Source organism: Pygocentrus nattereri, chromosome 26 (assembly GCF_015220715.1).
Source record: "Pygocentrus nattereri isolate fPygNat1 chromosome 26, fPygNat1.pri, whole genome shotgun sequence".
In the NCBI taxonomy this organism is placed as follows: Eukaryota; Metazoa; Chordata; class Actinopteri; order Characiformes; family Serrasalmidae; genus Pygocentrus; species Pygocentrus nattereri.
In genome coordinates, this window is record NC_051236.1 from 25,826,173 (window position 1) to 25,834,050 (window position 7,878).

The 7,878-nt window shown below is 39.7% G+C and overlaps 1 long non-coding RNA gene across 2 annotated transcripts; it reads left to right on the forward strand.

Annotated features, from left to right (window-relative positions):
- The first annotated feature begins 332 nt into the window (after nucleotides 1–332).
- LOC108427715 lies at nucleotides 333–7,315 on the forward strand. Of its 2 annotated transcripts, XR_001857879.2 has the most exons (3): nucleotides 333–449; nucleotides 4,705–5,246; nucleotides 5,863–7,315. It is a non-coding gene; the product is annotated as an uncharacterized LOC108427715 (long non-coding RNA). The 2 variants fall into 2 exon arrangements; XR_005129721.1 differs by lacking the exon at nucleotides 333–449 and having other exon boundaries at nucleotides 2,931–5,246.
- Nucleotides 7,316–7,878: the final 563 nt, after the last annotated feature.

The following is a 7,878-nucleotide window of genomic DNA, read 5'->3' on the forward strand; positions in this document are numbered from 1 at the left end:
TATGCACAGCACTATATGTATATTTATACAATATTCTGTAAGATACTGCATTACTCAAATGCCATAATAATGCTGTCTGTGTTAATCCACAGCACAACTCTAACAGGCCTGACTACTGTTTACTATGAGAGACATTTTTACCATCACCTGTTTTTCTCCCTCTGATTCACTAGAGAAAACCGACGGAGAAACAAAATGCTAAAATATTCATTTTTTATGTTGTGAGCTCCTCCTAAACAAGAAGAGAGCCAACCAGATTTTCTCATGTAATTGCCTAGGTGGTGCTGGTGAGCACAGCAATGAGCTTTAGGAGCAGTACAAAGCTGCAGCCCTCACAGTTTCAAGCACACACTCAAGGATAACAGGTAAGAGGAAGGTTCATAACTTATCATCAAGCCTTCCAGGACTGTATCATTATGAGCACTCAAATTCCTGCTTTATGTACCAGGGTAAGTTCATCCTTTCTCACTACCATTTTCTGACGAAGAGGACCTGCTTGACGTAGTATTTAATAGCATATTCTGCTGATTTGGTATTTAAGTGCAATAAGAGAAATGTAAGAGATGATGATGTCATACTCTGTGATGTATTCAGGAATAATGACATTGGTCAGGTTTTTCATTTTTGTTGGTTTGTCATTATTTTAAAGTGCTAAAACACTTTACAGTCCTGTTACAGAAAGCTATAACTGCCAAAAATATGATGATATTATATAATTTCCTTTTTGTACACAGCATCTTAGTATTAATTATTATTAACGGATGATGGGCAGGATCTGTATTTTGAATACATAGAAACATTTAGTGCAAGCAAGAGCATCGCAATGGTTTAATTCACCTAAAACTGCACTGTTTGTGAGTGAGCTTTGTGTGATGATCGGCATGGCAGTGAGCTAGACCATCAGCATCTAAACATTCACTGCATATCTCTCTCGCTCTGTCTCTCTCTCGCACAACACTCACACATTAACAATATGACACACGCACAGAGTCTCCATGAGACACGCAGACAGAGAGAGAAGCAGAAAGAGAGAGAGAGCTTGTTTTGTGTATATAAGTTATCCGTGGAACCTCATACCCTCACACTTGCTTTGCTCCAGCTCCACACAGTGGAAAGGATTGGGAATGTCCTGACATAACAGGCATTTAGCAAATCACAATATTCACCTGCATTTGTCAAACTCCCATCAGGCTCATGTTTAGTGTTACTTTTGTTTTGTAATAAGAAAATATTTCCCCAGACAAGTAAAGTGGACGATTATCGTAAACCAAAGTTTGATACGACACTCCAAACAGTTTAGTACTGTGCAGTACAGCAAACAATGTCCTAATGTATGCCATATATATATATATGTATGTGTGTGTGTGTGTGTGTGTGTGTGCGTGTTTGTGTGTGTATGTGTGTGTATATCGCTGCTGTCGGAAACAAAACCTTGTATCTCCATTTTTGTAATTTTCTGTTTTTATGATCTGACCAAAAGGTTTTTTAGGTATTTTTAAATGTAATTTTAAAATTCTAGTTGCCCTTTGCACCATGCTAAAATGCCATGACGAACAGCCAACAGAAATGGTTAAAATGGCTTTTTTAGTTTTTAACATGAAAATGTGTGCCGCACTTTATATTGTGTGTAAATATCATGATGGACCAAAAGAAATGGTCCAAAATTACTAGTCTGGTGACATGAACTTACATCTCATAAAGTTATTTTGTAGAAACAAGGTTTTGTTCCAATATATACAATATCTCACAAACGTGAGTACACCCCTCACATTTCTGCAGAGGTTTTATTTGATCTTTTCATGAGACAATACTATAGAAATGAAACTTGGATATAATTTAAAGTAGTTGGTGTACAGCTTGTATAGCAGGACAGATTTACTGTCCTCTGAAAATAACTCAACACACAGCCATTAATGCTAAAATAGCTGAAAACACAAGTGAGTTCACCTCACAGTGAACATGTGCTCACTGCCCCTAGTGTGTGTGTGTGTGTTCACTAGTGTGTATGTGGTGTTTCACTTCACGGATGGGTTAAACACGGAGGTGAAATTTTCCTGTTGTGGGACTAACAAGGGTCACTTGATGCTGGACACCATCTAAGCCAAACAAGTTTATATTGGTGTCGTCAGACCACAGGACATGGTTCCAGTATTCCACATACTTATACTTGGAACTTGGATTGCTTGTCTTCAGCAAACTGTTTCTGGGCTTTCTTGTGCGTCAGGTTCAGAAGAGGCTTCCTTCCGGGACGACGGCCATGTAGACAGAGTTGATGCATTGTGTGGCGTATGGTCTGAGCACTGACAGGCTGACCTCCCACTTCTTCAACCTCTGCAGCAGTGCTTGCAGCACTCATGCATCTATTTTTTGAAGCCCACCTCTGGATATGATGCTGAACACATGGACTCAACTTCTTTGGTCGACCCTGATGAGGCCTTTTCAGAGTGGAACCTGTCCTGGAAAACCGCTGTATGACCTTGGCCACCATGCTATAGCTCAGTTTCAGGGTGTTAGCAATCTTCTTATAGCCTAGGCTGTTTGTGGAGAGCAACAGATCTATTTCTCACATCCTCAGAGAGTTCTTTGCCATGAGGTGCCATGTTGAATATCCAGTGGCCAGTATGAGTGAATTTCACCCAAAACACCAAATTTAACAGCCCTGCTCTCCACTCACACCTGGAACCTTGTGACTCCAATGAGTCACATGACACCAGGGAGGTTGGTTGCACAATTGGGCACAATTTGGACAAGTTCACTATGAGGTGAACTCACTTGTGTTGCCAGCTATTTAGACATTAATGGCTGTGTGTTGAGTTATTTTTAGAGGACAGTAAATCTGTCCTGCTATACAAGCTGAACACTGACTACTTTGTTATATCCAAGTTTGATTTCTATAGTGTTGTCCCATGAAAAGATAAAAAACATTTTCTGCAGAAATGTGAGGGGTGTACTCACTTTTGTGAGATACTGTATATTCTTCATATATTCTTATAACTTTATATAAGAATATTTATATTATTATAGTACCTTGCTACAGGTACTGAAGACATACACTAGAAGATAGTATGTTCACACCCAAAAAAGTACAGTTTGTCCAGTTTACAGTTACAGTTTAGGACAGTTGGAGACTGTAAGTGATCTGCACATGCATTACTCTCTATTCTCTAGCCTTTCATCAGTGGTCAGTTTCTGACCACAGAACTGCTCTTGGATGGATATTTTTGGCTGGTGGACCACTCTCAACCTAGCAGTGACACTGACATGTGTAAAAATCCAACAACACCGCTGTACCAACCTATCCACCAATCAGTGCCAATGTTGAGTTGAGAGTGGTCCATCACCCAAATCATAATTGTTCAAAAACACTCTTGACAGAACCTGTCCAATTACGAATGGGGTAGAGGTTAACTGACAAATTGTGCAGCAACAGATGGGCTATGTTGTGAAATTGTACGCCTGTACAATGGACCTATAAAGTAGGTAAGACTCATAGAGTAGCCAGTAAGTGTAAGGACAAGGTGTTACTAATAAAGTAGCCATTGAATATAGGCCTACATATATCAAAATTTCACAGTAATAGCAGTGTTAATAGCTAAAAGTGGATTATGTGACCCTTAGAAATCTTCCATCTTATTCATGTTGTCTATTTATAGAAGACAAGTGCAGAACAAGATCAAAAGCAATTACCAGGGAAAAATGGGCGTTTTCACTAGCAGCAATCTGTAAAGGAAATTGCAGGCAATTGCACTTCAATTACGGCTAGTAGGGACATTCCATTTTGATTTTAATGTCCCATAAGCAGTGGGCTTCACACTTTCTGCATAGGCACTTGCAATAATCTGCACAAATCATTTGTTATGAGCTCCATTCTCTGTCATGTGCTTTAGAGGAAGAGAGACAGTTCATAAATAAGTATGTAATGTGTCAATGAGTGGCTTTAAAACACTTACAGCATCTGCCATAAAGTTTCACTTCACTCTAAAGCTCTGTTGTGCTTTATTAAATGTTTGTCTTGATTTGTAGTGGATTGTATAATAGCTTTGTGTTTGAAGGAAGGTGTTTAATGTTTAATCGTCGTTATGTGTAATGTGCATTAGATAAGTGTTCTTCTTCTAGTCATAACTGTTGTTTAATTGCACTTCCGATCCAAGAGTGAGGTTGCCAAAAAGCATTCTAAGGACTCTATATGCCATTATGGGGATATTTATTAACATAATGAATTTGGAAAAATGCGATCCAGATTGTGAAAAATAAAATCTGAATGTACTGTACAATCAAATGGAATACGTGTCTATTTTCAGTGCCACTCACATTTACTTCAAACAAGAAGAATTATCTGCCAGTGTAGCAAGATCATCTCTCATCTCATAGTGAGAAATATAAATGTCCTATATTTAAAGGAAAGCTTCTGCAAACAATCACATTTACACTGAATGGTTTGGAAAAAAAAATCGAATTTACACAATTTTCCACTGATGTAGATGTAGGTCAGTCAAGACATGGTGTCCAGAGTGTCTTTAGTTTAGTCTAGAAGTCAATAGTCACCCAAATCATTCCCATAAATGCCTGTGTGACATGTATGCACATGAAATGGAGTATAATTTGGCACAACATTTGTTATCTAAAGTGGCCATTCCTCAATGTTCAGCTATATGGTGATGTTAATTTTTATACGACGCAGTCATTTTGTGCTCTGACCCACAGAGACAAGACTGCACAGTCTTAATGAAGACTGGAAGCAGACTGAGCAAGTTGAGGATGTTTTATGGAAAAGGTATGGGTGACTAACTGTGTCTGTCTCCTTGTAAAGCAGTATCAGTGATATGGTGGTGATGGAGAGAAATAATTGTTTGCTTGATATATTGCTAGCAGCTTCGCACGGACCCGCTCAACTATAGGGCTAACAACACGGCCCCACTGGTCTGGAGGATTCGGGTGACATTACACATGTTGCCACTCTTCCCTGCAGTTACTGCAGTCATGCGAAGTGAAACTAACAGGGTGTTGACCTCTTGACCACGATTGCCAGCGCAGTGGAAGACTGTGTGTGCGCTCAGACTGCGGACTGCACTTAACCTCACACTAAATGACTGCTGAGCCGTGTATAAAGAGAGAACACCCATTTCGTCTCACTTCCCAAATGCAGTGAGATTACAGAGGGTGGCTGACTGTCTCTCTGACCCCACACCCTTCAAGAGAAACCACCAAAAGAAATCCTCTGGGCATGTCAGAAACAGTCACTGCAGGTAGGGCCAGTGATATGGCACAAATATTGTATCATGATTCTTGTCATTGTCACTATACAAACTATGCATCATAATGTTTCATTTTTCTGACATTAAATAAGTTGGAACAGACAAAATGAAACCTGTAGAGCTGCATATAAAACACTATAATAGTGAAAATAAACCTAAAACTATGTTGATTTTTATTCAGTGTTTTACAACCTGCACTGCACTGCATTACATCCAACTAAACAGGCCTACTTATGATCACTTTGTAATAATTAAGTATTGATGCTCTCCACAATATGCTCAGAAAAGCATATTGTGACAGAATTCATCACAGTAATGATAAAATATCATCATATTGTCCGTCCCTAATTGCAGGTCATTTGGGCTAGTTAAGCTAACCTCAAAGAATTAGCTGTCAAACAAAAGACACTAAGGTCCCTCCTAGCAAAGCAATACACAGTTTCACTGCATAAGGGCCTATTAATGAAAACAAATCAATTATTGACCTCCTTGTTCTCTTGCAGTTACAGTGACCTGGCCCTTAGTAGCTTGTAACAGCATACAATTGGTTTATGTAAGGCACTACCAATGAATCTCACATCATGCTATCCCATTTCCTGTTCTAAAGGCAGCATAAGGAAGCACAAGGGAGTGATGGCAATGGAGCCCAACTGCTATTCAAGAGGGAAATGATGCTGACTGCTGCCACGGAAACAAGCACCAACAGTTGCCTCACAACAGTGCTGTGCGGAGCAGCATTTTATCCAAGCACAGGCTGCTCTTTGTAATCAGCAAATGTGCTGGGCTGATGTTTTGGTATCAAAGGTCAGTGGGGCGGGTAAACCAGTTTAAGGCTGATTTAGTGAGACAATCCATTTCATTCCACCAGTTACAGCGGGAGGAAAATCAATATGTAGCATATGGCAGTATCAGTCTTTCCACAGCCCAGCTACAGCTGAAGCAGAGGCAAAGCATACCCTCTTTCAGGAATGGGCAATATTACAAAACACTGATTATCGTGATGTCATTTATCACAAAATGAACATGCTTTTCTGAATATATGATGCGCATTATCAGTACTTCAACACGGAACAACTGCATGCAACACCAATTAGTTCAATTATAGACAGCTAATAAACAATACACAGGGAGTAGTAACTGCATAAACTGAATAAGCAACTAATTATGCCACTTATTGCCATCATTTGTAGAATTTTCCACCTGTGTTGTGTTCAAAAACATCAGAAAATACAAATATTGTGATACACATCAGATATGATTGAAAATACTGTCAAGTATCATGATGTTCTATTTTTTTGCCAAATCACCCACTCTTACCCTAAAACCTGTTCTTAGTATACTCACACACTCCCCTCCCTCCAATTTCTTCTGCTCCACATCTAAAGCCACCACCTACTAGACTCTAATATTCGGAGTTCCCTGCCTGTGGATCTCCTCGCACTCGGGGTTCCCACCTGACTGGGCTGGAGCACTGTGGACTGCAGATTGGATTACTGCTTATCCGCATCAGAAGCTGCAGCTTCCCAGCAAAGCCTCTGGGCCTCGGGGCACTTTTCGAGTGAATTCACCAGTAGCTCCCCTCAGAGAGTAATGGAACAGTGAAGGAATATCCAGCCTACATAATCCTCTCTCCCTTCGTCTCCCTGCCAATAACTCTGACATCTCAACTAGCCCATAGCCCAAACAGATAGAGCAGGGGATAAGAAAGCAGCAGAGTGGCTTGCAGACACACTTTAACATTTTCGGAAGTAAGGCTGGAAAATCAGAGTTCATTCCTCTGACTCAACAGAGCCACTGTAAGAGTGACTGAAGTTAAATCATGCCATGGCCACTGAATCCAACACAAGCAAGTGCTACACACTAAGGCGGGTGTTTATTTTGATTGGAGAGGGCCTTGCTGGTCATGTCGCTGACTAAAAATGCCAATGAGTTAAAGGAATACAATAAATTGGCAGATGTAAAACAATAATATACATAAAAAAATCTTTTTCTTTTTCTTCGTTTGAACATGGACCAATAAAAACTATGAAAAAGAATTGTAATAAAAAACATTATTTTAACATGTGTGTCTTTTCTTTCTTCTGTCACTTCAGGTGAGACATTAACAGCAATGAGACACGCTTTTATTTTGCACTTGATAACCATTTGCATACTTTTCTTTGAAAAAGATATGATGATGTGCTAACTGACTCTGATGATTAACGTTTGGTGACTGGAACTGATATCAGTAAATACAGAACATGTACTGTATACACAGCAAATTCCCCTCTGTTGAATTAACATGCACAGTGTTTATATAATCCAGCTGGACATCAATGAACGCTGTAAGAATGAATTCAGTACTGTAGATGTTAATTCAACACTGTAGGTCAACTGAGAATTTGCTGTGTATAGCCTTTAATACACTCACTGGCTACTATATTAGAAACTCCTTCTTTGCAGTTTCATCTAGGTGGTGTTTGTGCTCAATTTGTATTAGCCATCCTCTAGCCCTGTAGTCTCCAACCTTCCGGGACCCTGGAGATCTACTTTCCTGCACAGTTTATTTCCAATTTGCATCTAACATGCTGCTCCCTCCCTTACCTAACTCTAATGCAACTGATTCAGCCTAGGCCACGCCAAA